The sequence below is a fragment of the Corvus kubaryi genome, unplaced genomic scaffold (assembly GCF_017639235.1).
Source record: "Corvus kubaryi isolate FWS band 111438036 unplaced genomic scaffold, C.kubaryi_AGA036_p1.0 37387, whole genome shotgun sequence".
Taxonomy (NCBI): domain Eukaryota; kingdom Metazoa; phylum Chordata; class Aves; order Passeriformes; family Corvidae; genus Corvus; species Corvus kubaryi.
The window spans coordinates 5,271,963-5,289,116 of record NW_024581129.1 but is presented as its reverse complement, the minus strand read 5'-3'; the positions used below and the strand labels follow the sequence as shown (position 1 = coordinate 5,289,116).

The window sequence follows — 17,154 nt, the reverse complement described above, 5'->3', positions numbered from 1 at the left end:
CACATAAAGCTGCATTATAATTTTAATAATTTTTAATGACAGAAAAGAAAAAAACAAGGTAAATGTATGGAGGCTGACAACATCAGCAGGCTCAAAGGAGGATCAGAAAAACTCATGGACAGCAAGTTTGTAAGCAGATACTAAAAGAACTGGGCAGGAATTAACCCTCCAGCATTCCTAACATAAAAATTCTGTGTGCTGGAGGAGAACAAGGGACAACAACTCGCTGAGGAGTGCCTCATTTTCCTGGTGGCAGGACAGAACGTTTGGCTGAATGGACCATGAGTCTGAGCTAATAGAGCATTTCTTCTGTTCTAGTGGAAAACCTAAGCTATCCCTTCTAAAAGCCAATTAGGCACCATAAAAGACAGATATTATTATCAAGTTAGGATAATCTGTAAATGGAGATTCCAAGTTAGCAGCAGTCAGAGAAATGTAACTTGTGTTAATTGAATACTATTATAGTGCAATTATTCTGGATTTCGCTGAGCAGTGAGACAGTGAGTTAGAAGCTGGTGTTCAGTAGAAGTCCCTCATCTGAAAATTCAAAGTAAAATGACTGGTTCCCCTGTATCCTTTTACACATATTTTTCTTCAGTTTTTTCTGTTGTATGATCCAAGTTCATGTAGAAAACTTCCCTCCCATAATCTGTACTTCAAGGGCAATTACAACAAACATGCAGAAGTGGAGAACTGGTCCCTTTTTGCCTTGTAGGGTCCCAATGCAGGAAACACAACTGATGTGGGAAATTCCTGAGGCATGTGGGGAAATGGGATTTATATCATCTATTTATTTATTTCAGGTAGTAGTTTACAGAATTATCTGAAATACATCCCGAGGTTCCCAACTCATCATACAGAACGGGTCAAAATGCTGTAATTTCTGGGGTTGTGCAAACAGCGTCATCAGGGGCCAGAAGTGCAGAGTACTGGATGCCTTAGAATAGCAACTCAGATCCCGGAGCAGCAGGGCAACATAATTTGAATTCCATTATCTAAGCCTGCAAATTTCTGAAAATCATCTACAAAATGTAAAATGCCTATTTATGCAGCAAATGATGAAATCTTGCAATCCATGTATTGCAAGCGAGAGAGAAAAAGGGAAAGAAAGGCAGAAACTGTGAAGGAAGGAAAAAAGAATGTTTTTGGTACTATAAAATTCTTTGTATTTCTACTGTTCAAGACTTATATTTTTCGGATTCTGTATCATTTCATTGAAGTTGCTTTAGAGGACAGTATTGTCTTAACTAAATTTCTATGCCTGATAATCCAAATGAGATTTCACCTGAGAAAATATTACCCTTTGCACATCTTATTTCTACTTATGCTAATTTCTTTCTTAAGTTTAAATGGAAAAACATCATGTCAGTCTATAACACAGCTACCCTGGAATTAATGTTGTATTTGCCAATTTAGCAACTTTTTCATAGGTTTCATTGATCTGTCTTTGTGTCAGTCCAAAAAAAAGATGTAAAGGCTTTATTAAAAAAAATAAATCCTTAGATCATAGGATGTAGCATTGTCATAGCACAAAAGCAAATAGTTTCCTATGTGTTGAATGCTACAGAGGAGGCCACAGAATGCAAACAAGAAACAGATGCTTCAGAAAGGTTTTAAAGCCAAACATTTCAGACAAGATTTTCAAACAGTTGCTTCCTCATTTCTGCTTCAGTAAAGCAAGAGTAGAAATAATGAATCCAGTAAAACAGTTTCAAGAGTCATGTTGAGTAATTGGTCAGACAAAAAGCTCCCTAAGCAGCCAGAAATGAGCACGGGTGTTGTTTTCTGTCCTGGCACCCATCAACGTAGAGCTGGACCAGGGGGGATTTAGAGGGTGGTAATTTACCTGGTACAACCCTGGGCCAGCAGAAAAAACCCCACAGTGACAGCAACAAGTTCTCTTGAACAGCAACAGCAGCTGTTCAAGCACGTGCCAACATCAGGCAAGAGAGTCAGAAAAGGAGGAGAGAAAAATTACCCCAGGTTTTCCGTTATTTCCGAAGTCTATCTTATTAGCTGAATCTGCATACACAGAACCAGAGCTCAGGCAGAAACAAATCAGCAAATGACACTAACGAATTAAAGTAGGATGCATTTACCATTTTTTGCTGCTGCAGTGCCAACAGAGCCACTCAGCTCCTCTGCCCAGGAGTGATGGCCCCTAATGAGATTGCCATTAGTCATTCTTTTTGTTTCTGTAAGGACTGGGATTCTAGCAGTCACACAAACCTTTGGGTTTTATCAGGCTCTGAAAGATTGGTTAAAACCCAGGATTTTCAGCTAAGAACCCATCAGCTGGGTCTTTTAACACATCTAAAATCAATTAGCAGGTAAGGCTTCTATTTATTCCACATCATTACGTGGGTTCTCCTTAACCATCTATCTAACTCCATAGTGGTTTTTTTCTAAATGCAGAACCCTTATGTCTAAATAAGACCTAACAATAAGTCCACACCTTATTTAGCTCAAATTTGCTACAATTTAAAGCTTTTGCACTGCTCAACACCTTGCAATGGAGTCAGCTATTAGTTAAGCCTGAAATTTCTCCATCAGAGCCACCAGCTGGCAATTTGTAGAGAGGAAACCTCTTTCCAGGCAATTCAGTGGCACATCAATGACGGCTGCAACAGCTTGAGATTCTCAGACCATTTCTATAGAACAGCTGAAGCACAGCAAAGTAGGTCAAGCATCATCCACCCCCCCCAAGGTTCGTCAGGAAGCTCCCCAGGTGAGAGCTCAAATGTGAGATCAAAGCCACACCTAAGACTGACACACTCGAGGATCCCTCTAGGATGTGCTTCCTCACAAAAAACTGCTGTCAAGTTCCACAGGAGCTCAGAGCCTGCACAAATGGAACAGCAGCACTTCCTTGTTGTTGTACTTTACAGCTCCTTGAAATGTGCTGTTATTCCCTCCGAAGATGGTAATTGAAAGTTATAAGTCATAAAAACTGATTTATTCTTGCTGAAGGACTATTTAAAATCATCTGAACTAACTGAAATTTAAAGTTTAAGAACCACATCAATAGTTCCACCCTCAACATTTATTTAGAAGATGTTTCGAACAGAGCAATATGATATAATTTAGAAACAAATTCAACAGTTGTTTTTACTCCCTCTGAGAGCAGTTATTGCCTGTCAGATAATTAAGTGACTATGCCAGTGACAGAATACACAAAGCAGCAGGGAGCACAGGAAAATACCAAAGCTTCTTGCAGTCCATGGGCTTCCAGCGAGAACAACCTGTCTAACACGTTAGAGAGAGAGAATTAAAAGACTTGATCAGAAAAACAAGAAATCACCATGGAAACGCTCTATCAGTGTATTTCATTCTGGGTGTGATCAATTCAGATGATTCCCAACAAATTTTATGACACGTTACAAAACATACTGTAACACTCTATCTCACCTAAACATTTATTTAAAATCTGTAAGTCAACTAAAAATAATAATACACCTCAAGTAGCTACATTGAATGAACAAAAGATGCTCATGGAGCTTCATTCCTCGCTGAAGACTCATATCAAGAATCCAGCTACTCTATTCAAACCAGACTAATGTGTATGTGCAACTCTGGACACCTTTGAAAATATTTTCTTCAATTATGAGGCACTCTATGAAAAATAAAGAGAAATGCAGGTTCTTCATCCGTAGACAGGAATGAAATGAATAGGAAATTTTGGATTGTTGAATTTTGCGTCTGAAACAAATATCGTCATTCTAAATACCCAGATTCCTCAAAATGGAAGATGTTGAACATTGCGACTGCACAGCTCTGTTAGATGCAGAACTGGCGTTAGCACATGGATTTTGGACACACTCAGGGTGGGATTCCCAGTACAGCCAGTCCCTAAACTGACTCGAGCAGCCCTGTGACCACAGGCTGGGTCAGGCCAGGGAATGGCCATGTCCACAGGCATTTATAGGGGCTGTGGAGGAGACAGGCAGAGCAGAGAGCCAGCTCCAGGTTTTTCTCACTGTCTCTCACTTCAGGGGAACTCCAAGAGATGGTATTTCTTCCATGGTGATTTCTCTATGGCACTGTTTACTCCCATATTCTGTAAATAAATTTATGGATTTGTTTTAACCTATTACTGAAGACTCTGAAGAAATGTTGTGAAAAAACAAAACCATCAGAAACTTAGGCTAAACCAGCAGAAACTAAAATTGAAACCCCAGCACAAAAGTTACTGTGTGAGCAAAGCTAAGAACACACCAAGTGCTTTTCAAGAGCAGAGCAGTTCTCCATAATCCTGCCAGGGAACAGAAGCAGTCACAGAATGCTAAACCCTGCCAGCACCCTAACGTGGCCACCACAGCTCTCCGCATGTGGCCATGTCCTGCTGTTCTGGTATCTGGCAACAAGCCTATTTTCTGAAGGAACATACGGTTTCTGACAGAAATGAAGGTGTTTCCTCAGAGGTGAGCTGCTGTTATAGCACCTGGGATGAATTCCTCTCCTCAGAATACAGAACCAACCAGAAAATTTGGGTCCTGTGACTCTGCTTGCTGCAACGCTCCACACATTGAGAACATTTCTCTGGAAGCTTCGAATTACCATGGAATTCTTCTTGGGGATTTTTTTGTGCCACTGATTAAAGATAATCACGAGAAGAAAACTATGGCTACTAATTGTTGAAATTGTAAGAGAATATATTGAGATGATTATCGACTTAATGAAGCTGGCATTGAAATACATTTTCCTGATCTGCTTACTCTGTGTACTGTCTCCTAACTGGATAATACTCTGTGATTTACTCAGCCTCAGTAAATAACAGACTGATCTCTCTTGTTTGCAAATGACAGCAAACATAGTTCCAGGAAAAATCATAAAACAAACAAGCACAACGTGCAATGCAAGTATCAACCATTTCGGGCTCCGTGAAAATAAGCTTTGTAGAGAAATGCTTGTTTCAATATACTTCAACTTGATGCCAATTACAAATCTCATTCTGAGTTATTTTACTAATTAAAAATAGTATGGGGTGAAAATCTTACATTCATGTCTTTTTTTTCTAGTGCAAATCCACACAGATTGAGTAACAAAGCTAAGTTATGTGCACCTTCTGAGGAGGAAAAACTAAAATGATCAGTGAAAGCAGTCCAGCCCTTCCCCTAATTTCAGTCAAGGTTATTATCCCTGAACAAGTTTTTGAAATGATTTATGATTTCATGATTTTTATGATTTGCTTCTATTTACTCTGTTCATTGAGAAGAACCTTTTTTCCACTGAAGGAGCACAGAGGGAAGACTGGTTGGGTTTGGTTTCCTCCCCCCACTCTAGCAGGACTATTCAAAATTCTGTCTGTGAACATCCACTCTTCTACTACATGAATTTATTCCAGCTTCACTTCTCATCTTCCCAATACAAGCCCTCCTTTCCAGGCTCTGGAAATTTTGCAGCATCCATCTCAAGCCACTTCTGATTCTTTCATGGTTAGAAGATCACCCTTGCAAGAAAAAGCAGCCCTAGTTCTGCACTGTGAGGGTTTCCAGTGTGAGGATGAAGCGTGAATCCAAAGCATTTCCAAGTGCCTCCCAGAGTTTATCAGGCAGCTGTGATCTTATGATCCAACTAACCAGGATTAGTTGTTCTTTAAACAAACGAAATGTAGCAGATATTACTCTTGTGGGACAAATGATCTGTCAGTAACAAACACAGATGATGTAAAAAGTTAATGTTGTTCTTCATTTCCACAGTGTATACAGAAGAAATTAACTCTTGAGTTCCACAGATGATCAGTCTGTAGCAATACTTGGTGTAAATTTAAAATTAATTATGTTCTAAATGCTGTACACATATTAACTAATTAATCTCACAAAATGTGAAATAGATTTGTAGGCATTAGCATATGCCCTGAAGCATGAGATTTCATTACCTTTACCATTATTTCAGCTTTCAGAAAGATAAGTGTGCACGGCAACGCAGAATGATCCAAAGGAAAAAGAGGTGGTTACCTGCACCCAGAGCATTTGATTTGAAAACCTTCCAGGAGCTGCAATATTCCAAAGCTTGAGTGCAAACACACAAATGAACATTTATGTAAATCCACTGAACACATCACTGGTACAACTCATGGTAAAATACCCCAAACAAACCAAAACCCAAACCCCAGATAATCTCCTTCTGTCATTCATGATGCAGACCCTGTGCTCGATTTGGAAGAATAAGAGGAGCCATTCACACACCGAAATGGCTCAGGACAATTCTGATGTGAATCAGAGGGCAGCCAGATCTTCTGTGATCCTCTGTAATGGTTAAAAGATTGAAGCACAAAGAGCTTCTTAAGTGTGACTCTATTAAAGGAGCAGGAACTGTTGGAACAGAAAACTAACGTCAAAGGGAGAGGGTGCACCTTCAAAGCTCCCTCAATGAACTCAAAGATGTAAATTTAAAAATTTATTAAAATACTAGATTTTATATTAGCATTTATAAAGCACAAGCCCAGAGTCCTTTTCATAATTCTGGTAAATCCCTTTTGCAATTTAATAAAAAAAGAGATTCAACATTTGCATCTGAGGAACGACCCAATGGATTTTTTTTTTATAAGATCTGCATGTGAGTAAAAACTGCAGGGAAAGCACTTTGATGTGATACAAAGGGAGGTTTTATCACTATGTTATTTCAGAGGTGTAAATGAAGTATTAGGAAATGAAAAAGTTGAAATTCTTAGGAATTCACCTGGCAGCTGGCTGGGTACCTCGGATCTGTTGCTGTGCTCTTTGACTGTTTTACACGGTGCAGGTGCTCTTTACCCTCACAAGTTACAGAAAAACCAAAGTGCACCAACAGAATGAGTTGTCTTTGCTCTTGGTGTAGAGCAATCCATCTGTGCCATCTCAAACAAACCTATCAAACGAGCAAAAATGTGCTGCATTTGATGAAAATGAGTATTTTTCTACAGAAATTAATAAAATTCACACCTAACAGTCGCTGGATGTGTTAGAGCAGATTAAGTGAATATCCCATGGAGCACATCAGGTTTCAGAGGAACTGACAGCACTCAGACACCCCACAATTCACTGACAGAAACCTCCCAGCAAGGAAAAGAGAACTCTAAAAGCTGATCATCAATCAGAAATTTTCAGACTGATAAAATAATTTTGCTTAAATAATTCAAAAATTCAGGCATGATGTGCAGACCCCTTATCCATCCAGCATCACCTTAAAGGTTTCATGAGAAAAAGCAAAGTGTATTTTACACACTCCATTTTCTGCTTTATGCTTGGGAGCTTCTTTTCTACCCAGGAATTTTTTCGTGAATAACAGTGGCTTCCCAAAGAGACAAGAGGATGACAACTGGAATTGTACCTTTATGAATCTTGATTAGTGAACCTTCAGCACCATAAAGTCTTTTATTTAGTGAAATTAGCACTGACAGCTATGGATTAGAAGCTATCAGGCATTCTAATATTAAAGCAACACTTCTCTTTATTTCTCTGAAACAAGAAAGTTTTGCCAACTCCCTGTTTTAATAAAATTATGAGTGACATATTAGTTTATTTCTTGTGTTAGAATATTTCAATCACCAACATACAATAAAGACCTATTTACAGGATTTCCTCAAGGTATTTTCATTGCTTCTTCTAAAATAAATTAAAAATTCCTTAAAATCAGTTAGTTTACTCTTCAAATAATGCCATTAAAACAAGAGTTGGGTGTAGTCAGTACCAGATCTAAATCTCAGCAAAGCAGCTGCACAATATTCTCTGCTCTCACCCTCTTGCTGTGCACCCTCAGCCATTTCTTACCAGTTATTTATCATCCCCCTTGTGCAGCAGGTTTTTGACTACATGAGTGCAGAAAAATCCATCTGTGTGAAAATATAGCTTGAATTGCTCATAATTATGCTAAACATGAATAAATTATTGATAAATACTCTGACACAAAGATGTGAGGGCAGACATTTTGTTTAGAAAGTGGGTTTTGTGGTAAATACTGTACCAGTGATTACATGATCTGAGATCAGCCCTGTGAAAGCCCAGAAAGAAGCAAGAACTGAGAATTTTCAAGGCACTTCCATGAACCTCCTTCCAGGTTAGACCTGGGACAGAAAGAGTTTGTGGCAAGGGACACAACCAAGATACAAAGACTCACAAGAATTGCAGCAGAATTCGGAATTCTTTTATTGTGGGATCACCCAACAAACCAGGGAACAGAGCCACTTTATTAAAGAACAGTTGATTTATCTGAACTTAACCAAAATCCAGGGCTTTAGGAGCTGGCAGAGATAGGCAGTGGTTTTGCCATATTCTGCAGTAGCTTCATGAGATGCTTCATGTTAGTGGAAATTCCTTAGAGATTATTTGGAAGCCTGGGAAAATCAGCATTTCTCCCCTTGTACCTCAACACTCGATGGAGACTCTAACAGTCCCCTCTCTCCCCCTGTTTTGCAAGACAAATCATCTTCAGTTTAGTTTCAGCATGTTTATTAGTAAATATGATTGATTTTGCCCCAAAATGCTTCCTTGTAAGCCAACTTCCCCCTGTGTTGATAAGAACTGTACTAGAAGATGGGAGAAGGTGAGGGTTGTTTGTTTGATGTAAGGTCTGATAGGAAAGCAGCTTTTTAAGATTTGAGATTTGTCTTAAATGGCTGCCTCACTTCTGAACGAAAATAATACCAAACTCCAGAATATGATTTCCAGTCTAAAGCAGTTGGAAGAAAAGAAATAAAGCTGATACATATTCATATCAATACTATATTCAATTAGTTGCCCGGTTACTCTCTTTGATACTGAAATACTCCACACAAATCTACAGCAAAACAGCGTTTTCAAATTCACACTGCTACTCCTGGCTGATTTAACCAATGGGGTCTATAAATGGTGGTGAAACAGCAAGAATTAGGAGAATCTGAGCTCTGGAGCAGAAAGATGAGCTGCAAGCTTGGGGAAATGGTTATTCTGGAGCAAAAAGTGTGGAGGAAATCAGACTTTGGAAAGCAGAAACTCTGGGATAAGACTACCAAGGGACAATACTGCACCTGAAAAGTGGGAGCCTCCACCTATTTTTAGTCCCCTCAGGGCAGGGCATTTTTCTGTTCTTTTTTGTCACAGCCCTAGTTAAAATAATAGTAAAGACACTTGATGGAAACAACCAATATTGACTGCATATGATGGAAATTACTGACATTTCCCTCTCCTCCATCATAACATTTCTGCTAAGTTGTGAAAAATATGAATAAAGACATAAATGCATTAAAATTAAATGTACATAGAATTTTAGAAGTGTATTATGAGGTTGTTGCTGCAGTATCTGTTGGGTAAACAGAAAATGCAGCTGTCTAACAACAGCCATTGAAACGTGTAAGTATCCCAATAAACTCTGCTTCTTGAGGCTGCTGAGGCCAGTTTCAGTTCCCATGGAAACAGATGATGGATTGCCAAAAATGAGATTTGATGTTTTAAAATAATCAGTGATTTGAACTAGTGATTACTATGAAAGTATTGCAGTCCTCTTGCAGTGAGGAGGTTTTATGCAGGGAGCAGGGAAGGAACACATGGCAGCTGGCAGGCAGCAGCAGAGTTGTTAAATTCTTGCAAATGGTGGTGGTTGCTGAATGACAACAGCAAATGCAGTTTCTTGAAAAATCATTGAGTAAAATCTAGCAAAACCCTATTTTATAAAGTGAATAGGCTTTTAGGTTTTAGAAAAAAATACAAAAAATGTGGCTGAACAGGCCTCAGATGCAATGCTTTCAAGTGCTTTTCCTAAATAAGGTCACCTTTAGACCTCAGTTCTGAGAATTCAAGGAGCCAGGCACATTCAAGCTAGAAATTGCTGGATATTTGTTCTCCTGTGTTATTTCTCAATGACACATTAGGTCCTGATTCTACAAATAAGCCACAACAAACAGAAATAAAATGATGGCAACATTCAGTTTTCCGGAGATTGGAGGGGAGTTCTAGGGGGGACACAGGTCTGGGATGGATCAGTGGCAGTACAGGGGGGGTTGCTGGGAGTTTGGGTTGAGAAGCTCAGCAAGATTTTTTTGGGAAGAAACTAAAGAAGAGTGAGGGCCACGCTCCTGGGCCACTGACACTCCTGAGAGGTGAGGGAAGGAAAAGATTTCCTCCAGCATTTCCACTCCTTAGCCTTTCCCTTTGCCCCTGCTATGATGAAAAGCAGGTTGCTTTATTCCACTCTTTCCCCACTCAAGTGGCAGGAATTTAGAGAGGAAAACAAAGAGAGGGAAGCTGAGCAAGTGGTGGCTGTGCTCACCCCAATAAACAGGTGCCTTGCTTGTCTGTGTCTAGAGCTGGTCCTTTCATGTAAAACAAGGGATTTGTGTAATACATAAAAATAGCCACTGGTGTGTATTAAGAAATAAAAGGTAGCACTAACAAGGAACAGACAAATAGATTTCATATAAATTTTGGCAGAATTCGACTGTTTTCTCACTTCCAACTGTAAGATGCCTCTGCAAAGTTTCACCAGAGCCAAAAATGCCTCCACTCACACCGACCAGACTGACCCACGCAACACATTTGCAATGTATTTAAATTCATTTGGAACCTGTTTGGTGAAGGCCAAGCACAAAGCAGCTCCACTCACAACTCTGGGCACCTGGGATAAGGCACAGGCTGCCAGCTCTTGCCTCTCTCTGCAGCACTAATTAATGTAAAACTGCTCCACATTTGCCCCCATGTAGCAAATTCTTTAAATTCAAGTTGAATCCTGTTAAGGAAATAGACTTGATGCAAATCAACCACAAAAGCCACAATACATCCCCAGAGTGCCAGGTTCTGTGGTTTGGGGTTTTTTTTTTGTTTCCGGAATCACACAGCAGTTTTCACTATAAAAGTAAATCTGCCAAAATGAAAGGCTTTTAAAGTATTCCACATAAACCTGTATCTTAAAGTTACAAACTTATATGTCTTAGCACCTTTTCACATCACATAAAAATCCACTGGAATCATAAGGCAAGACAGAATTTGTCCTTTCCTGCATAGAAAGAAAATTAACAATCCTTTGTAGTACAGAGTCAGAAGTACAGACAGACACATTTTACTTCAGTCAGTTTTGATTAATAAAAGTTGATTGGTAAACATTAGACATTACCTTTTGCTATATTTGATAAGTCACAAGCATTTTGCATCTATTTCCATAAAAGCAGAGATATGTGAGGGGCCATAGGAGATAAACTGTTCCTGGGGATTTGTGAACAATTGCCACTTTTTAAGCATAAAGCAATAGTTTTCTTTTGCATGTTTGCTCTTAAGAATGACTGCGACACTTTTAAATAGTCTTATCTTGGCTGCATATTAAAATATTTCCATTTGTAGGCAGAGTAGTTCAAAGATTGACAGAAAAATGGTTTTCCACAAAAGCACATTAGTTATTAAAGGATTATATTCATGATTTGTCCCTAATAGCATCTTTAGCTCTCATTAGAAAATGCATCAGATGCAAAAAGTGAGCCTCAGAATACAATGACAGTGAGTCTTCATATTTACCCACCTCTAGATTGAGGATGGTTTTTAAAAAATAGTACATAGTTCACTTTCAAAAAGTAATGCTATTAACACTTCTTTCACAGTCCATATTTTCTCTCTGAAAGTACATTTGTCCCCAGAAAGCAACAAATTCATAAATCAATTTCTACTGCAAGCTGTGATAAGTAAATCATACTTAGAGCAAAAAAGGTTTCCTTCTAGTGACACTTCCATTGTCTTTGTTTTACAAATTCCAAACCTATGATTAATAAGGGTAGGAGCACATAAAATTATTTTGTTCTTTATATGTGATCATCAAAGGGAAAAACAATATCCAACAGTCAGATTTTCCTTTTAGACAGTGATCTTTGAAGTTTTATTGAAATTTACAGCTGCTGAAGATTGTCCTGAAAGATACTGTGAGCAGCTGAGGCCCATTAAAATACAGTGTTAGTTCCAAGCATCCACTTTTTTCTAGCAAAAAAATATGGATTTTACAGTGCTACCGTAATGGCAGCAACTTCCCCTGGCTTACGAAAAAAAAATATATTACAAAACCCTCTGTGGTTTGTGGTCCAAATCTGTAATGAAACATATTGATCAAATCCCAAAATGTGCCTCTCATCTCATCAGCCCAAGTGCCTCTCCTGGGAAGAATCCCCTTCCAAATGAGCCTTGCTAAAAGGCATTTTCCTTGGCAGCAATGTTTTCTTTCTGCTGTCCCTCTCCCACCTCCAAGGGGCTGCGTTGCTCCCACCCACTCTGCACTCAGCATCCCACGGTCCCCAGGTTCCACCTCAGCCTTCCTCCCCCTCATCAAACCAACACACAGTTTCACCTGACAAGCTGAGAGGTCTGAATAAATTAATTTCTGAAACATATGTTTAAAACCTGCAGCAAACAAATTATGAGCAGAGAGGAAAGCAGTGAGGTTGGATCTAGACGAGTCAAACAGCTTTGGGAAATAATCCTGGGATTTGCTTCCCCTGGGGTGCTGCTGTTTCCCTCTGCTGAGCACAGCACACGGTGATACCCACAGCAGCCCCTGACAGACAACAACGCTCACACAGCCCCTGACAGCGCCAGGACTCCTCAAACTGAGCACTCTGAGAGATGATGGGAGATTTCCCTACAGTCCTTCATATCCATCCAGGCCTTGGGGATAACAGTGAAACTCGATGGAAGATGATTCCTGGCACTGCCTGCTCCTCCAAACTGAACTTACTCAATGCAGAAGTTTGGTTAAATAAATTAATTCCAGGGTGGTGATGGATTTTATTTAAGGGAATAATTTAATTCTACCAAATATTTTTCTTTTCTTTTAATGCGGAGCCTGGGAAAGGTACATACAGATAAACCCAATATTACAGGGGTTTTTCACATCTCTACTGCTGCGAGATGTCACTCCATAATGTCAGCAGACAAGAGATCTGCAAATTTTTATTTTTTAAATTATTGCTTAGGTAATACATTGCACAGTTGACAGTCTCTGAATTTATTGTTCAGTAATGATAATCATCACAATCTTAATGAAAGTATTATCCAGTGTATGCGAAAAGTAATTATGTGCAACTAGCTTAAGTTGTATGACAGGCTTGTATTTGCAGAGGAATGCACTGTGCCACTAGAACTTCTCACAGAAAAATGAAGTGGTGTTTGTTTTAAAGTGAAAAATATATACATGGCACATTAAGTCATCTGCTATCATCAAAGCAAAACCTAAGCTAATGCTATTATCAGCCCCAAATTTGATCTATTATTCCGAGATACTTTAATTTTTCTCATCTTTTAAAGCCTACTTAGCTACAGCTACTTTTTTTTTGAGGATGCCATTAATATGTTTACAATTTTACTTTGACAAATGTCTAATAAATTTGCACCAGCTTTGCTTATTTGCAAGATTTTGTGAGTGTTCAAAACCACAACAAGTCATATGAGACAGTTGCTTGTGCTTAATGTATTTTCATTTCCACAATCTGCCAGCAGCTTCAGTCTCTAAGAGTTAATAATGACCAAATACATCCAAAAATGAATTGATCTGAGTGCCAAACACAGATTTTAACCCATGTGTACCTAAAGGCAATGCAATTCAGCATCCCTGCCTAGTGGGATGAAGTGCATCTGTGAACTCTTTTGGTTCCTCAGGAGTTAATTAAGTGACTAAATGTCCATCCTGCTGAAAGGGACACCCCAGAAGTGCCTTTATACACCAAAAAATGAACTCTCCAGTTTTGTGTCAGACATAATTCCACTATCAAAAGACATGAGTTAATATTCACCTAACTGCAGCTTACATGGAGAAAAGCAGTTTCACTGTAAGGAAGTTAATGAAGACAGTAATAATGTCTGCATAGAAGTTTTCCTCTTAAAGAAAGTGAGTTAAATGAATTGATGGCTGGAATGAACCTTTTCTCTGAAAAGTGCTTCACTTAGAGAAAGGTAAAAAATCCTCTAAGAGTACTAAGAATTTAATTCCTCAATGCCGCAAGTGAAAGGCAATTGCAGACCTTGATGGTGCTACTGTCCTTTGTGCCTCTCCAAGGTACTGTTTGTGCTCGTGTAAAGAAAGTTAAATGTGCTTTGCTTTTAAGCCTGATGAAGTACAGCCAGGCAAGGCAAGCTGAATACTTGACATCCCAGAGTAGCAATTTCTTTTGATGCAGTCACCTTTAGAGAGTTGCTGGTTTTGGTAAGATGTGCAGGGAAACAGGCAAAATCATCCCATCAGTCAAGACCCTAGTGCAGCTGAAACTCCACATTTCTCTGCTGGTATATTTGGAAATGAATCTGTCTGGGTGCAATGTGAAGTCTCTTCTAGAACTTCTTGGGGAATGCAGAATAATAAGAAACAGCTCAAACCCTAAATCTTCTCCTTGCTCATTTTCTCCTGTTCTTGATCTTTTGGTCTTCCTCTCCAATTCTCCACTTCATACGTTTCAAGCATGTACAGAGCTTCTTTCTATTCTAGAAACACCTCTTGAAAATACCAGGCTAAGGCTTTGGTGACAGAGAATGCATAAAAACCAAAATGAATGTACACCCACACTGCACTAAGCGAGGGGGGAGGATGACAGTGATTTTTAGGACTTAAATTTTTAAACACACACCATCATGTCCCACTGACTCTGCTGCAGATTTGTTAGTTGCCTTAAGTCACAAACTATAACAACAACCCCAGGAGTATGTGCAGGCCATTTGTTTCACATTTTTATATTATACAGGGATTTGTTGACTTTACATGCCCACTCATTTAAGAGCAACTTGTCATCCTATTCCTCTTTTTATCTGGAGGCTTTAACAAAATATTACAACACCATTAGAATAGGTACTAATATGTGGTTGTTTGCTGCAAAATTCCACCACGAGTAACACCAGCAGTTAAATTAAATAGAGGATGCAGTTTGAAAAAAATTGCCTGGGTCCCAAAGGAAACTTTTTCCCAGAAAATGTCACAGCCATGCACACCCTCAGAGCAGGATTTACCATCCTGCCTAAAAAGAGGTGAAACCAAAGCTACCCACTGAATCTTTTCTCCCCCCCATCCTGAAAAACTGACAAGGGCACGCAGTGACAGGACAAGGGGGAATAGTTTTAAACTAAAAGAGGGTGGATGTAGGGAAGAAATTTTTCCTGATGAGGGTGGTGAGGCCATGGCACAGGCTGCCCAGAGATGCTGAACAGCTGGCAGAGCCCCTCCCCATAAGGGTCCTAAATACTGGTACACAGTAAAAGAGAAATATATCAGCATTTACTACCTTAAACCTGCTAGGGAAACCTTACTGCAGAGCCAATTAAATGACATTTCCTGAAACACCTTAAGAATTTCTGACTTTTTATTCTCAGAATTGGTGTTACTTTTGATCTTTTGTACCTCTCACCTAAGGACAACTCTGTTCCCACATCAGTGAGATGAATCCATGCCAGAGCAGCTCTGTGCACACAAACATAAGATTATTTTTATGGCATAAAGTGGTGCAGTGTTAAGTACATGTAAATTAAGGCTTTTGCATGAGAAAGGCTTAACTTGATCAACCATTTGACTGAATTTTGCCATAACCACCACTGTTCTCCCTCTTTTTGGCACTGTTTATGTCCTCACACCTTGTGCACCACAGCAATGTCACTCCCAGAAATCATTATTACAGCTGACACATGAAATTATGGCTGATTGATTCAGCCAAATCATTGTAAGCTTGTTTAAGAACATTAAAAAAGCTTTATATTGATTTAGCAATATAAGGTACTTTTAATCAGATTAAAGAGCATCGTACAAGGTGGTTGTATCAATTTCCCTGATCAGTTTAGCAGGAGATCCAGTGAGATTGATGCATCAGCCTAACTGGATCACTGGCTAAACTGATCAGGGAAATTGCTACCTCCTGGTGCACAAAAAACAGTGAAATGCACAACTTGTTCCACAGGTAAGAAACAGCTCCCATAAGATATTTCTACATTTCTCACAGTTTTATATGCATCCTCTCCACATGTCAGCTTCCCTATATTTATAGGGCTGCCATATTTACTTTCCAGATTTAACAGACAGCAAGATGTGAGTGGATGCTCCCTGTTTTTTTCAGTATTTTGAGACCTACTGCACACAGAGTGCTCTGATGATTGGTATGTGTACCATAAATCTGTCACTTGCTGAACTTACCAGACTCACTATGCACTATCTATCAAACTTCCAAGAAGGTTCACACTTCCAACATGGGTATTTCAACTGCAGAAGCACTCACAGATTCCTACACAGGCCAGACAAATGTCCTCAAATGTTCCTTTTAGACAAAATTTCTGACCAGGGAATGGAATTTATATGGAAAGCTTGGGGCGTATTTCACCCCTGCTGCAGCCTGTGTTGCAGTTCTCCCATTTGTAAGCATGACCACATAGTTACAGGTGATTTTACCCCAGCAATCCCAACAGGGTAAGGGCAAGAGTAAAGCACAGCAGGTGAAAATCAGGATCTTTATGTTATTAAATACATGACATATGCAGCTCTACTTGCAATTTTCCTAAACTGTAAGAGAACTCAGGCAAATCTCATTTTCAGGCACTGCAGCCTTGCCTTGGTCACTCTGCTCTGTCCCCTGTGAGGGTTCCCAGGAAGCTCTCAGACACCAGGATAACAAGGCCTTGTCACCACCTGCAAATTTCTGATTGGCATATTCTCAGCATCAACAACACAAAATTTGTAATGTGGCAGAAGTGGAGGAAGTAGATCCTTAATGGTTAATAACTCAGGATTTGTTACTTAGCTCTCTTCAAGAGATTGCCCAGGAACCCATTGTTTCATCTTCCAGCTGTTTCTCATCAAATTACTATTAAATTATTCATAAATTATTACACAGTTTCTTCACATCCCTGCAATACTAATTTTAACAGTTTCAAAGCTACTGTAATACCAGCTTTCAGGTTTCAAAAAGGCACATAAGCAGCAATAAAATATACTGCACAGATTACCAAAATCCAAATTCAAGAGAAGTTCTCCCTTTCTAATATGAACTCTAAAGCCTCAGCAGCCCTGGAACACAGAAATATCCCATTACCATCACTTGCTAGCACATCTATCCCTTTGAACACATGAAAATGTAATGCACAGTTAAAAACTAACTAGCAACATTCCTGGCATTTCAACAGCTTTCTAATAAATGAGACAAGATTTAATCCACATTTTTTACTGTTACAGCCAAGCCCTTCAGTCTCTGAATGAAACTGT

At 39.2% G+C, this 17,154-nt stretch overlaps 1 protein-coding gene across 8 annotated transcripts in view; it reads right to left on the bottom strand.

The window, feature by feature from the left end:
* The window catches only part of SDK1 (sidekick cell adhesion molecule 1), a 387,987-nt gene that overhangs the window by 252,111 nt on the left and 118,722 nt on the right, over positions 1 to 17,154 (bottom strand). The gene's annotated exons all lie outside the window — the stretch shown is intronic.